We start from the raw sequence: 16,428 nt of genomic DNA, 5'->3' as shown, positions 1-16,428 counted from the left end.
CACTGTGTCTGAAATCATTGTCTTGCTGGCTCTTTTGGGAGCAGAGAAACAGAATTATTTCTGAACCATGTTTGTAAGAAATAGCATGTTCTCAACATCAACAAAAGCAGAACAGCTCTGTAGCTACAGCTGAGCTTGACAAAGTGCTGGAAGGACCCTGTGGAGCTTGGAATTACTTAATCAGAGCAGAGTTCTGCAGCTCTTTGAAGGCCCTGGCTCATATTTGTGATGATGGCACAAATATGAGCCATGAGGTCCCACTCCCTCTGGGCATACACATCCACTCCCCTCCATGGACAGAAAGAACAATAAAGGTGGAATTTAATGTTCCTTGATATCACTGATACCTTTGCAGTGGTGCTTGTTCACACATGCAGATAATCACCTCACTTCTCTCTGCCTAGTCATGTTCCTAGAGAAATGCCACAAGTGCCTTGCCTTCCCAGATCATCTCTTTCCCAGATTTATGTCTACATCGTGTCTGGAGTTGCTGCCATGGTGTCATCCACAGGGTGAAGGGATGGTCAGAGCTCATTGTTCACACCCACTGAGCTGGTGTGTGCTCACCCCAGACAGCCCTGTAGTCCTTGCAGAGACCAACTAGGTCCATTGCTGGCAGCAAAGAGCCTTTGATGCTCAGCTTGTTTCCCACTTCTCTGAGTGAGAGAAGGTGGTAGGGAAGAAATTATATCAAGAAATCTGTGCTATCCCATTATGGGAATTTTTGACAGAGAAAACTCGGTCATAAAAAGAAGGCTTGAGAGGTGAATAAAGAAGAATAAGTGGGTGTCCAAGTTTATTGTCATTATCCCAGCTGATGAGTTGGGGTGCATTAAGTTCTCAGCTTTTGACACCATTGATGTCAGCCCTTGGGAGCTGGGCTAGGCCACTGCTGAGGAGCTTGAGAAATCCCACCTACGAGTCAAACAAACTATATTAGTCTAGTGACCTGTGTCTGAACCCACTTGCCTTTTAAAAATAAACCCCTGTACAAATCCCAAAAGAAGCATGTGGTTAGTTCACATCATGGACTAATAATAGCTTACATCATCTTATTTTTAAAATCAGTCCTTTTTTGAATTATGGGAATGTCAGAAATAGTGTTGGAAAATTCCAAAACCTACCAATCCTATCTTAAAAGTGGCCAATTTTTTTTTAACCTATTTAAAATTAAAAAAAAAATATATATATCCCAGCCTCTAAAACTACAATCTTTGTCTGCCAACTTTCGGCCTGGAACACATTTTTACTGCACTTATAATCCTCTGAACAAACCAGGTTTATACTGGAAGTGCTGACAGACTTTTAGCTATTCCAGCTATCTTAATAGCTCAGCTGTATTTATTTTTCATGATATTTAAATATAATTGGTTGAGGTTTAAGTCTAGTTCAATTTGATGAAAACCTTTTCATTTAAATATCAGTTCTTGGAAATGAGTCCTTTCTTGGGTGTCTTTTGGGGCTATTATGAATATAATTTTGGGATTGCTTTTTAGATTATTCTCTACTACCTCATTTGTGTGGTTTTGCTTTTAATTCAAAGTGCAAGAGGAAAAATAAGCATTCTTATGGAGCACATGGTACTCAACTGTGGTTTGAATCCCTGTGTGAGGAATTACACTAGAAGTTTCACACATTCTGTTCTGGTCTCAATTAAAAAATATTGGAGATAGCCTGGCACTTCAGTGGAAAAGCTATGTGCTGGTGTGCATGGATCTTTGATGCTTTCCTGAACTTCTTTAGATAAATCTGAGTGGAGGCAAAGGGAAAAGGGTCAAGGTGTAAAACAACTGTGGAAACCCAGAACTGTTTGTGTCAGGGATTGCTGATGGGATAGCTGTGGGATTACTTTAAATATGAGGTGTCTGTATTCTCCAAATTGAAAAATACTTTTTTTCTGGATGAAATATGACCAAGATGGATGACCTTTGAAACTGAGAATTAAGAAACAAGAGAAATAAGCTCAGTAAAATGACTTAGAAATATCAAATATAGCCAACTGTTGTCTCGGAGGCAACAATATCTTCTGGAGTGAGAAATGTAGGATTTAAACTTTAACTATTGTCATACAGAAAGGGGGATGGTAGTGGGCATGATGTCATAGTAATTACTGTTATTATTGATATTAAATAAAAGTTAGAAGTGTAAATTAAGGGAAAATGAGAACAATGGCTTTTTATATAATTTAGAGGAACCATTACAATTACTTAGTCCAATATTTTTCATAATACAGGATAAAGAACCACACCAACTCTTTTCTAACTGAAGACAAGCTTTTTTTAAAAAAACTGTGATCTTTCCCTAGAAGATATGATTTAGGTGGGAAGTCTTAAGGAGATGGGTAATCCACTGAGGATTTTGTCCCAGTTGCTCTCCTTCTGGTTAAAAGATTATTTCCATTTTTAAAATCTTGTTATGTCTTTGTCTGCATTATTACAGTATTCAGCATCTCTTTCCCTTATGATTACATGATTAGTGATTATATGCAATTATCATTTGGTTTGCTAGCTTACTATTATATAAAGTAAATATACTAAACTGATTAAATCTCCTGTGTCAAAGATATTTTTCAAAACCTTGGATATTTTCTCAGGGCAAAGTCTGAGGTGACTTTCTTAGCTACATTACTGCATTGGAGGTTCATACAGATTGGGTTGTCCAAGTGATTTGTGAATCCCTTTCAGAATCTCTGCTCTCAAAGACACAATTTCACATTTTGTGGTTGTGGTACCTTCCTTTGCTCTTTGAACATGAGCCTTCCACTTGCCTGTACCATGCTAGGAAGCATTCTCAACTGCACTCACCCTGTCAAGCAGCCTAGGTAGTGTGATATATAGTGGGGTTTCAATACCAATTTCTGAATTATCAGCAATAATTGAATAGAATGCATTCTTTCAGGTAATTTGGAAAATATTGAATTGCAAATCAGTTAGGAAAAGATCTTTCTCTATAAGAAGTAGCATTCCCATGATTGCTCTTTCACAGTTAAATGAAAACATTTGTGTCTATAATTTTACTTTTGTTTGCACTATTGTTGGGCTAAATTGTATGTCATAGAATGAGAAATGTTTAAAAATATTTTTTTTTAATTATTAACAGAAATAATTATTAAAAAAATCCCATTTACCACTTCTAAGTGTCTGATATAAAACATTTAGGGAAAGACCTTCCTTCTACTCCTCTTTTCTTACACCTGCCAGAGATGAGAACCTTAGATGGTCTCTTAGTATGACCCACTGCGTTGGTTTTTGAAGTCTTATGGATGAGAACTTGTTACTTAACCTTTGATGAAATTTCTTGCACTTCAAATATATCAATGAAACACATACTATGCCTGACAGACATACAGAAACAGACACAGCTGTTTCCTGGTAATCACCAAGGTTCTCTGTTATCTAATGGATTCAGGAAGGGTTGACACAGACAAAAAACTATTGCAAATCAGTATCTATGAGTCTGTAACCAGAGAATTTAAACCTGGGCATGTAACACATACTGTGCAACTGATCAGAATGCAAAAGAAGTTAAAATACAGAGCTTCCAGTGTACATTTTTTGTTTGGTACAGGAAAATGCACCACTTCAAAGCTAGTCAATAATACATAAGACACAATTTTTTACAGCACTTGCTATCACTTTTTTGTCAGGAAGAAGGAAACAGACATGGGCAAAAAAGGAAAGAAAATAAAGGTATGTGGAAAAGAAAATAAAGAATGGAAAAACTGGTGTTAAAGCAGAATGAGTCTGTTTTGCATCTACACTGCTTATATTAGCCAGTTAATAGCCACACAAACAGTGAATTTAAGCAATTAACAGAGTTCACTTTCCTTTACTATGTTTGTGTCCTGCTCATTTACACACCCAAGATTTTGTTGGGGATCTGCAGTCACAGTTCTGCCTGGAAAGTCAAAAGTTAGCCTGGGTTCTACTGAGCCAGGAGGAGCTTTGTTATGCCCATCTCAGACTGTAGTTGCTCTTTTCATCTCTACTGATGCTTGTCCCACATCAGCTCTGGGAGAGCAGCAGAAGAATCATGAGAGCTGCATGTGGTTGGGCTGATCCAGCAAGCAGACTTCTGGGCTGTGTGGTGATAGGAGCTGCATCTGGCTCACCACCCATCCATCAATGGATACTGAGGCTGCCAGAGAGACCCAGAGCCTAGGGCAGGATATGAGACATTTCCAGAACTCAAACAGAAATTCTAAGTCTTGATGAAATTCAGCTTAATGATGTTTTTTTGGTTTTGGTTTTTTTTTTGGTTTGGGTTTTTTTGTGTGTGTGTGCTTGTTTGTTTGTTTGTTTTTTTTGTTGTTGTTGTGTGTTTGTTTTTTGGGGATTTTTTTTTGTTGGAGTGTTTTGTGGTTTTGTCTGTTTGTTCTTTTTTTTCTTTTCCTCATGGTTATTAAGATAAACACTACATCCAAGTTTATTTTATTGCTAGGAAAATTAAAAAAAAAAAAGTAATCCTGTTTCTGGAGCTAAGAAAGGTTTTTCAATTTGCTTCTCACTTCCTGTGTGGAATGGAGTAAGTCATAGTGTTAACACTGCTTGATAGCCTATTAGTAGAACTGTTTGAAGCTTTTAATCTCTTACAATTAGATGGCTGGTAACATTCTTATGAAAAAAAAAAAACCAACAATATTTTTTTCTTCCTAAAAATATGCATCCCTATGGTAAGAGTGAAATACTATGCAAACAGATGACAGTTTGTTTTGGATTTTTTTTCCCCATTTTAAAGGCTTCCCATTGTTAGTCACACCAAAGTCTATGAATACTCCACTCAACAGAGCTACTCATCCATAGTTCATGACTGCAGGACAAGTGCAGTGCCTGGATTCTCCCAGGTATACCATGTCTGCCAGGATCATAAGCAACTGAATCTCTTCATCCCAGGAAATTCTTCCTGCCCAGAGGTGTTTTACATCCCCAAACAGATATTTTGAGATGTCCAGGAGAATAGCTGGGATGGCTGCCACAGAATCCTGAAATCCATAGGATATCCCCACTGCACTTTGAGTGATCCTGTCCCAAGACCACATTTCCTCTCCAGGAGTTCCCCATGCCAGCACTGCTCAAGCTGGGGCAGAACTGCAGGGCTCCTGACACCTCTTGCTGTGGAAATCAAGTACCTCAGGCAGGCAAATGCAGAGTGTTGGCATTATTCAGTGTCACTGGTGCTGGAGCAAATGATGACCCAATTACTAATTCAAACCATTTGCCTGTCATTTACCCTCCTTTCTAAAGCAATCCTGGTGCTATTTCATAGCTTTCTGGGAAGTAGCCAAGAAATGCTGGATTATGAGCCTTACAGCAAACTGGCACTAAAAAGTTATCAAAACACTTTAGTAGTTTCATGTTTTCAGACATCAAATGCTTCAGAGGAAAAATATATAATTTTCTTTGTAGCACTCTTGGCTGAAAAAAAGCTTAGTAGAGGGTACAGTACACAAAGCTAGTAGGTTTCTCATGCTGGAATATATCTGAATCTTGAAATATATTAGTTCATTTACCATTTTTATGTTGATTTATTTGGATAATATTATAGTAAGCTCTAATTTTTCCTGCACTCAACATCATATATATTTGTGCATCCTATTATTTTTAACTATGAAAACTTTCAAACTGTTTTGTTTTTTCTTAGGTCTCATGGAAGATTCTTTTAAAATAACTTGTTCTACTTTCACCCTGATGTAACTGACAGCCCCCTATAAGTAAATGAGAAATTCCTTCTATAAAGAGTGTATTAACCTTACTATTATCTTTACAAATCTATACCAAATAATTTTCCTGTTCAAATGGGAAAATTAAATCTTTTAATGAAGACTTTTTTTTCACTCTGTTGCTATTAGCAATCAGAAAAAGCAAATATACTAAATCATGTTTAGATCACCTCTTGCATCATCTGCTGAGTCAATAGATTATCCAGATATGTATACAGGCATATCCAGGTATATCCTATCCTTAGCCTGCCATAAATACGTAAGATAGTCTATAGTCTCTAAAAATTTGTATATCCTATCTGCAATCTGTAAATACAGCTTTATGGAAATACATTTCAATCTATCTTTTTTATTTTTCCATTTTAGTTGCACGAGGAGTCATTCCATACAAAATTTGTATAAAAATAAAGAATATATTTATTTTTAAGTGCTTTTCCTTTATGTTAGTATATGCAGTGTTGGTTGAAGGAAGTGAAGAAAAATTCAGCACAGATAGCTCAAATACAAACATTCACAAGTCCTCACAGATCTTCACAATTGTCCCAATAGCCTTTGCAATAGATCTACACTTCTTAGTTTGCACTCTGGCCATGTTGGTCTATCTTCAACTGTAATTTTTACTGTAAGATTTGAAGGTATTTCCAGAACCATTTTATCAAGAAATTCTCTCCTTTATTATTATTCTTTTAACAGGGAGTTTAATACTTCTCTCTGTCTTTGTCCGAAGCTCACAAATGAGGACATTTCTCATTCCAGTTTTAGCAATGTTTTGAAGTCCCATGAAAACTCACCAGCAGATTTTAAAAACCTCAATCCTCTAATATGGACTTCTGGATTTGGGCAAACCTTTTCAAGATCTCTATTAATGACTAGACCTTGGAAGTATGAATTCTTACAAAAGGACATGGTTCAAGTCTTCTTTCCTGGAGCCCTACATGCAGGATACACTCAAGTGGAAGTTCTTGCACTATTGACTTAATGAAACTTTCTGTATTGTTCTTTCTTATAAGTTGTTTACCTGTTTTGTAGATGTCAAAGCAGAAGCTGAAGACAATTTCACATTTTAGGTTTTGAAGTCTCAAATAGGAAAATTCATCCAGACTTTTTTTCAGCAACACATTTCCATCACTTCTAAGATATATGCAAAGACCATTTAGCTGCTGTCATGGTGGTTTGGTTTGTTTGCTTGGTTGCTTTTTGCTGTTGCTTTGGCTATTTTTTAAATTTGTATTTCGCTAAAAGATCTGCTTTTATTCCATATTTGTTCCTTCAGCAGGCCTAATACTTACATTTGATGAAAATATGCAACCTTTGTTTCATGAAAAAAAATTTATTAAATAAAGGCTGTCCATTATTTTTTTTTTAAGTGTGATCATTTTTTCTTTTAATAATATTCAGTTACATCAAAAGCTGTTGCAGAGAGGAAGGAATAAACTCTTATTTCATGTCTGAGTTGCTACAGCAAGAAGCAATGAACCTAAATTGACAGCAAGGGAGTTAAACTTGATGCAAGGAAAAATATTTTCTGACACCAAGGCAAATTAAGCATTAGATGGTCTAGGGAACCCACAAAATTTAAATTATTGAAAATTTAGAAAACATATTGGACAAAGCATGATGTGGCTACAATTCCTTCTGATTTCAGCAGAGGGAAGCTGGTAGATGATCCCTTAATATTCCTTTCAACTCCACTTTTTGTCATCCTCTTTTTTTTTTCTTTTTTAGGTTTCAGATATCACATTCCAAGCATTTTTATTGACACTACTTTGATTTTATTCATAGCTTGCCCAACATGAACTGTATTTTTGGTTTACCCTTAAGAGATGAACCTATTGCAAGATGTATAATTAATTTATACTATACTATAAAATATTTAATTTATTAAATTATTTTATATTTACTTTCATATATTTATATATATAATTATTTTACATATCATATTAAATATTTTAATATAGCACTTACCTTCTGCATGATTTTGCAGCCTATAACCCAGCATCAGATATTTTGGCAGCATAAATTGGAATACATCTATTTTCTTGCCTACAAGATAAATATCACAACAATTATTTCATCCTCCTGAGAAATTTTCAAGATGTGAATATTCTTTTTAAATCTGAAGCGAAGGTGAAGAAACAAATTCAATATCATGTGGCAGAATTCAGGAAGCAGTTCTGCCACTTATCAGCCTTGAGAGGCCTTAGAAAATAATTTTTCTTAATCTTCTTAATCTTCTTTTAGACTACAAGCTTGCTGGGACAAGAACAGTCTTACTTTGTTTACATTATACCTAACACAAAGCAATCCCATTCTGGGATTCTGTTGCCCATTTTTCCAATGCAATTCTACACCAAGGAAATTAAAGCCTAATGATAGAGTATCAAGAAACCTGCTATGAAATATAATCAAAATGCAGCGTGTTGCCAATATATCACATTCTCAGAACAGCAGTAAAAAATAACTCCTCTTTTTCTCCTTTTCCTCTATTTTAATGGATGCACTGGCTGTGAAGCAGCTGTACAAGGCTTTGAGTGTTCCTGTGAGAGCTGCCAGGAAAGCCCCCTGCACACCCTGCAAAGGGTAAAGCTGAACAACTGCTGCTCCACTGACTCAGAGCTTTGTGCAGTGCTTCACACAAGCCTGCAGACACTCATTTTAACTCTGGTGTAAGCAGAAACCCTTCTGACATGAAAAACCTCCATCAAAAGAAGCCTGTGAAAGCAAGTTTCCTGTAACTTTTGCTTTGCCATCTTTTAACTAATTCATGAAAGCAGAATAGCAACAAACAGCATTGTGTCACTACTTGTTATATCATGGAAATGCCTTCAGCACTACAAAGCACAAGAAGAGGCAATCTAAACGAGATATGATATAGATATAATGCACTGGGAATGCTTTAGAGTTCATTTAGGCCCTGATTCAAATATCAGAACAGTCATTAGGAAACTTTCCACTTACTTTCCCCAAAGTCTTTTGAACATGTATATTTAAAGATACATTTGTCTTTCCTTCCCAGCCAAACATAGAGTGCTGTGGGACTCTGTGAGGAAAATTATTAATCACTTTTTTTTTCTAAAGATGCTAACAGTTAAATGTTAAAATTATTATACCATTATGTATCTATTTTATGACCATTGCCTCCTACAGGAAAAACTATTTTGCTTTCAGCAAAAAACAGGTTAAGGAATTGCAACTTCTAACCATTGCCTTACAGAAACATAATTAATTAATGTAACTCATTAATTACTGTATCTCATTAAGAGTAATTAAAATATTGTGGCACAAATTTGGATCCACATTACTGCATTGGATTAATGGATTTATTTCAGAGTTAATTCATTCCTTGGTGTAACTGAGATAAAAATCAAGACCACCAGGAGATTAGAAGACTTTCTGAGTATTAAAAAATTCTTTCTGTTTTGTTTTTATAATTCTTTGCATTTGTGCTGTCATCTGCCTCTAGCTGGGTGGTCATTTTCTCCACTGTCTCCCTACTCAAGTGCTTCATCATGCTAAGGAACTTCCTAGTGGTGCACTCTTCCCTCAGAAACAAGGGTCAAGCAACTTGGGAGGAGATATTCTTGTAGAGAAGGCTGGTAGTTCGTTGCTCTTTTGTTTCAGCATAAAATAAACATACATATTAAAATTAAATTAGAAGTTTTCAGGAGGAGACTAGAGGATAAAGCTGTATTTTCAATCAGTATGGAGTTCAAACTGAAACAGAAAGTAAAAAGTAGTGTAAACTGAAAAATTCCTAGTTTCGAGCTGAAAATGACAAAAAAGAGAAAAAATACTTTAAATATGATTGAAGGTAGTCAGCATAATGAAACATATTAAATATAGAATAATTTTTCCTTTATATTCCCCTTAAGAAAAAAGTCCAAAAAGTGTTACAGCAGCATGACTATCTTTAAAGACCATCTTTTTCAAAGCCGCTATTATTTTAGTGTTGAAAAAGATCTATTAATAATAATTATAATATTGTTTTAAAATAATAATAACTTTAAAACCCCTATTTGCTAGTCTAGCATTGTCAGATAATTCTCTCCAAAGAATTCCACTGACTGAAATGCAAACATTTCTTTCTGTTTCTCCTTCAACTTTTAAACATCTGTCAAAGAAAGTAACAAAATTCAGATGATTTTATATGAAAGAAAAAATCAGATTCAAGCAATAATTTTTTCATACAGTGTGCTCCACTCAAACACCATTCCTGTGCAATTTGAGGGTTATAGTTCATGTGTTGAGGTGGAAGGGAAGGGACTGATAACCACAGTTCTGACAAGATGGCACTGAAAAAACTGGTAATTTTCAGGTAGGTTAGACTCAAGTTTTTAATCTACACGAAGAATTTCTGGTCATTTCCTGAAGCACAGTTGAATGTATTTTCCCTACTTCATACACAGTAAGATAAGAAAGTAGATTTTTAATTTTTTTAAAGATTTACTTGAGTAAGATTCTTTGTTGAAAACCCTGGGAGGCCAATAAAGCATTGGGTCCGCAAACTAATAGAAGACCACAAGTGTGGATTTACAAGACACTTTTCTTTTTATCTGCTGTCTTACCCTCAGGAAATATGATGTGCCTCATGGTACTTCCATCAGGACATGGACTACTCTGCACTGACTGTAAGGAAAACTTTTATAGGAAATATTTTACCTTGGAATAGCTAATGAACAGCCGGTTCATAAGGTAGTTTACCTTACTTACACACTTATTTGTCTGCAAGGTCATCATACCCTGAACTAAAAGGGAAGTCTCTAAGGTCCAACTGCCCAAACATTAAGGTCAAAAGTTGGAGCTAAATTAAAACTTTGCAAAAATATTTTCATTTTAAACTTCAGCTTGCTAACTAAAAGGGTTGAAAACATGCAGGGGTAATTATCAGTGATTCAATAGCTATTGCTAATGTGGCAGTTTATAGTTGTGTTCTTTTGAGTGTCTCTTTACTTTCTTTACTACACAAATAAGGTTATTTCCACAATCATTCTAACCTAAATAAATATCCTATAATCTCTCAGCCAAGCATAATTCACACCCTATTCTCAACATAAGCCCTGGAAAACATTACCAGGAGTATGCAATGGAAAACCTTTCAGTGGAAAAAGCTGGAGGATCTCAGCATTCTACATTCAATTATCTGATCTTGTGGTGAATATAAGGGGAGAGAGAGAGAGAGGGAGAGGGAGATCACTCTGTGATAGGAGGCAATTTGATATGGTGTTAATTGGACAATTATATTCAGTAAAGATTGCCATAGGTGAAAGATAAAAGCCAAAAAATGAGGTAGTGTGAGAAGATAATGTAAGGAATAGAGTTTTAAGACAAGATTTCCACTTAATCTTTGTTCTGGTTATTTCTTGGATCCTATATTTCTGCATGTTGCTACTATCTAGGGATGTACATATGAGATTTTATTACTGATGTTTGAGAGCAACACACACGGCAAAAGGGGGAATATATTTATGGAAATGGAGTGCACAACCTCCACATCACTGGCATTTCATGTACCAGATGCCATTTTTTTTCCTGTCTATGTGAAACTAAAACCAAGAGGTGTAACCAGTCTGCTAGCTGGTACTGGCAGCAGCCAGCATTGTGTTTATTTTTACAATGCCATCTCAAGGATACTCATACTCCCAATATGAGAAATAAAAAAGAACAAGAAAAGTCTTTTCCTAGTGGTCTTTCAGGAAGGAAGTGGTTCTTCCCTGCCTAGAAGCACATTGGAGCATATTGGAAAGAAGAACTAGACTGAAAAGAAAGAGAACAAGACAAAACAATACAAATAAACAAAACAACAGCAACAACCAAACCTATAGTATATTTATGCATATTTATGTAGTTAACAAACCTCAAAATAGTTCCCAAGGCCTCTGTTTGATGTCCATCCTATAAGCACCTCCTTGAAGCCCAGAGTATGTATCAGAATGAGTAATCCTGGTAATCCAAGACCCATTCTACATGTCCCTCTTAGCTATCCCTCTCTCAACTGCCTTTCCTGTTCTAAATGTGTCTTCAGAGTCTTCAGACCTCCAGGTGTTTATCCCCTTGGCTTAAAAAGGCACATCACCCCTTCTACCTGCTTATCAGTCCAGCTGAACCTGCTGGGTGCTGCTAATTCTAAAGAATGAGGGTTATGAATCAGACATACCTGACTATTTCCCCCTCCTCTCTTACCCACTAACTAAAGATGAAGGAAAAATAAATGTTTTCTCCTTCACTCAATGCCGTGGGGCTCAAGTTGGATCTGAGCATGCCAACAGTAGGTTTCTATGCACAGGAAGATAGCAAGGATGTTTTCTTGTGAATTTCAGCCTAGTTCTTCAGATGGCCTTGTATTTTCAGAGTATTGCTCAGGGATGACATTGTGTGTCAAAATGAGATTCCAGGACTATGCTGTGAAACTAATTTTGGAAACCTCACAGACCAAATTGTTTCTCAAAGAGGTTTGTCTGTGAGCAGTTGTACATTTTTAAGAGTTTTTTATTTAAGTAACTGCCAATTTATTTAGTACATTTTAAGCATATGCCTGAAGAAGAAGCAGGCACTGAATGAAATTTTATAATCACCTTTGTTTATGTAAGAACTTTCAATGATTTAGATCTTAGAGCTTGGAGCAGGACTGAAATGAGGGAGGGAGAAAGAAGAGAAGGAATGAATAAAGGTATATCCTCAGCTTAGCTCAACCTTTCTATTACTACCACACAATCAATCAACAAAATCATATTCAAAAAGGACAGTATCCTTCAGGCATTCAAAGGGCTAGTTTGGGGAGTACTGGTGAGGAGTCACCTTTCCACACAGTCTCTGCACTGAGGCAGGCATGGATTCTCATGAGTTCTACTTTTTTACTTTATTTTATTTTATTTTATTTTATTTTATTTTATTTTATTTTGTGAGTTTGATTGTTTGGTTTGGTTTGTTTTTTTGTCCCCAGAATTTTTTCAAACTAGATTAAGCTTTCCTAAAACTGTTGGTGGGAGGAAGAAGAGGGAATAGAGAGCATCAGGTTGTCAAAATGATATGTGGACAAGGAGGCAACTTAGCTTACCAGTGCAGCTAGTTCTGTAGCCAAGGGGAGAAATCTAAATAGGAGATAAATGATCTTTTTCCTCACTGGCCTGAGGCCCTGGAAGTATGCTAGGAATGCTGTTCTCCTTCCAGAGGAGCTGATTCAGTTTCACTTGTGGCAGTTTAGTTCCCACTGTCATCACTCTCGCAGTGACAGTTGCCATAGTGAGTGAGAGAGTGCCTCGCTTGGCTTTGGGTAGGAACACAAAAGGCTGCCTGTCTCCTCTGCAATTTGGCAGGAGATCCTTTAGTGTGGGATGATGTGTAGCTGTGCCCTTACTCGCTGCAGACCTCTCTGGAGCTTACTGGCACATTCCTGGAGAGAGCAAGCAAGTACAAGCGGTGCTGACTGGCCATTTTCCTTACAGGAAAGCTACCACAATATCTGCACTTGACCCGTGTGTTTTACCAGCTCTTCCCTCAGCACTTCATAGACTTCATACTTGTTGCAAAAAGAGCAAATATTAGTTCATTCAGGCTAAACATAAAATGACTCAGCTGGCCACCAAAGATCCCCTTGCACAAAATCTGACCAATGCTTAACTCAAAAGTACAGAACAGCCCTTGGGATGCAATTCTGTAAAAGACTGCACTGCTCTTTTTTTGGGAGATACCATCTTCCAAAATGGAATTTGGGACACTTCATTTTATGCCATTAATCTCCCTGTAGAGGAAGAAACATTTAAAAGCAAGCAATTGAAAAAGATACAGATTTTTAAAAGAGGGAATACCAAGTTTTCAAGCTGCCATTTAGCACTAGCTGAGGATACAGGCTTCCTCTTTGCACTGAGGCTAGATGAGTCCATCTACTCAGAGCCAGAAAGTTATTGCAAAATATATAGAAGGAATTTCTATTCCATGTAGGTGATTGGTGCTTTTCCTTTCAAAGTGCAGTACCCTAGCCCTGCACGATATGGTATTTTAGAGATTGGGCCACTCCCACCCACCCAGGAAACCCAGTTTCTATCCCTTCTTTAGACAGAAGAATTCAAACCTGTATTTTCCCTCTACCAGAGTAGAAAACCACCAAAACAGAGGTTTCTCAGAGGAGGAACTTTGGTTACTTCCTTAAAACAAAGAACAGTCATTTACCTGTAACACTGTGGTCAAGGGTGAGATGCACAGATTCCAAAATTCTGAGATGAACACTGAACCTGCAGTGAGAAGCTGGTATTTCTTTTCCCAGTGGAAATGAAAGGGTTGGCCACTACTGCTTTTTCAGAGCCTGCATTTTAGTATGCTCTGAGAATATCTCCACACTAAGCATTTCAGAGAACTAAAACTAAAGGATATTTTGCCTCTAGCCTCTGAAAAGACACAGATGTTAGCCCTCTGTCAGATACTGAAACCTGATGTGTTGGAACATTTCTAAGTCAGTTCCAGGGAAGTCAGATTTTTTTGTTGTTGCAAACTAAAGCCATTAGCATTTATCAACCTCTGAATTTGGGCAACAACTGGACAAAGACATTACTATTTACTAAGAGGAAATGTTGGTTGAAAATACCTTGAAAGCCATTTTAACACTTTTTTTTTTACAAATTGACAGTCAGACTGTCAAGTCTGACTCATTTTGGAGCACCTAGCACAGGTGCTTCTGAAAATATTCTGCTTTTCTGGTTTTGTGAAGATTGCTTCAAAGAAGAAAAAAGAAATAGAAAAAGTAGGAGAAATATACACCTTCATTTTACAAATACCTGACCCAAAATGGAACAAAAGAATGGCCTCATGCTTAAGGCATTGAACAGTTATTCAGGAATGACCCGGAGCAAGTAATTTAATCTGTCTCTACCCTGTTTCCATAGCAAAGGTCTCTTTTGCTTCCCCAGCAATTTAAGCAGTAAGCTTTTCATGAGAGACTTTGTTTTACTTTGTGCATTTGCATCTACAGTACATGAGAGAGCTTCTTTCTGCAAGAGCTTCTAAGCACCACTTCATTATAAAGGTAGATATACAGAATATAAACATAAAGTAAACTTGGCGATTTTTATGATCATTTTTGAGGACAACACTTTAGATTTCAGAAAAACAAGTTTTCCTCTGAATATATTTTGAAGATGTTGTTTTAGTTATATAAATCAAATATTGCAGAATGTGGTTTCATTTGCACACATCTCAGTTTTCTCCAGCCTTAAATGAACACTGCATAATCTGGAAGGATGTTCTAATGTCATCCTCATTTGGTGACAGTTTATCATGGGTTATATTCCCTGAAAGCACCATTATTGGAGATGTTATTATTACTCCTATAGCAATTAAATTATCTTCAAGAAGGAGCTATACATTTTAAATGGAACCAGAGCCCCCTTATCTTCAGCAGTATTTATGTTATAAATTATCTCAGGGACTCAAATTAGAATGTCAAAGGAATTTGGCAGTGGAAAACAAAGGCAGTACATGAACCTCCTTAGGACAAATTTGACAGCTCAGTCTTGCATGTGAAGTGGGCACTGCCCTTACCACATAGCAATCAAACCCCAGAGCCTCAGCTGGTGTAAGTCAAGCTCTCTCTGCCAGTGGAGTCCTGGAGTTTACCCCAGCTGAGGATCTGGCTCAAGTGTAATTTATTGCAGACCCAGACTATGCAGCACAAGGTCTTTATTCAGGGATTCTTATGGCAGTCATGATCACATTAATTGAAATGTGGCAATTAGGGTCTTTATGCATGGAGACAAAATTTCATGTACCAATTACATTAAAATTGGCACCATTCCTATTTCCACATAGTTTTTTGCTGAGTTGACTCTGAATCCAGTATTTCCAGCCTGAAAACACTCCAAAAAAGCCTTCATTTAGAGAAATAACAGGATGTGGCCTTTTGCTCAGCAGTCTAAAGGTCAACATCTTTGCCACAAAGGTGGCATGGTTGACATCCATGTCCTCTACAGCTTATGAGGGTTTGAAGTTTGTGTCAGGTCAGTCCTGCCACCAGCTGCCTATGCAGTTCCCTGGACAGCAGGGTTCTCCTTACCTTCCAGTAGAAGTTGGGCCACTCTGTATACCCTAGATAGAAAGATTACTAGAATGGAGGAAGTAGAAAAAGAAGATGTCCGTCTGTGTCAAAATTGAGCAATTTCTTCAGCTCTGATTGTAACGCTCATTACAGCATCTAAGGAAAGGGGACTGGCAGGAGCAAATGTCTAGGAATGAAAACTGGCACTGTAAAAGGGAAACCAAAATTCAAAGTTGTGAGCTGGGAAGTCCAGGAAACTCGAATGCCATTTCATAATAGAAAGATCCCAATGGAATTTGAAGTCCTATAGGAGGATTTCATGACATGCCATTGTACCAGGCAGCAAAAGGCAGCGATATCTGGAGCATGGGGTGCAGTTCTAGCTCCTCAGGTGCAAAACATATCAATTCAAAAGCAAAAGGATAGAAAGAAGAGCTATCAAGACATAAAATTAGAACACCTCCCTCTGGCTTATTTGGGAAAAAAAAGGAGTAAGATTGTTTTTTCTATAAACATGTCAATAAAGTTAGTACCAGGAGGAGAAAAAAAAGAGATTTTAAGCTAACAGTGTTGGCACAGGAACAGATGGACATAAACTTGCTAGAAGTAAATTATGCTAAAAACTTCAGCACCGCATCAAAGGAGTGAGGTTCTGGAACAGCTATCCGGTAGCAGTTGTAGAGAC

This window comes from Lichenostomus cassidix, chromosome 3 (genome assembly GCF_008360975.1).
Source record: "Lichenostomus cassidix isolate B80296 chromosome 3, HeHo_3.0, whole genome shotgun sequence".
NCBI classification, from domain to species: domain Eukaryota; kingdom Metazoa; phylum Chordata; class Aves; order Passeriformes; family Meliphagidae; genus Lichenostomus; species Lichenostomus cassidix.
This window is presented reverse-complemented; position numbering follows the sequence as displayed.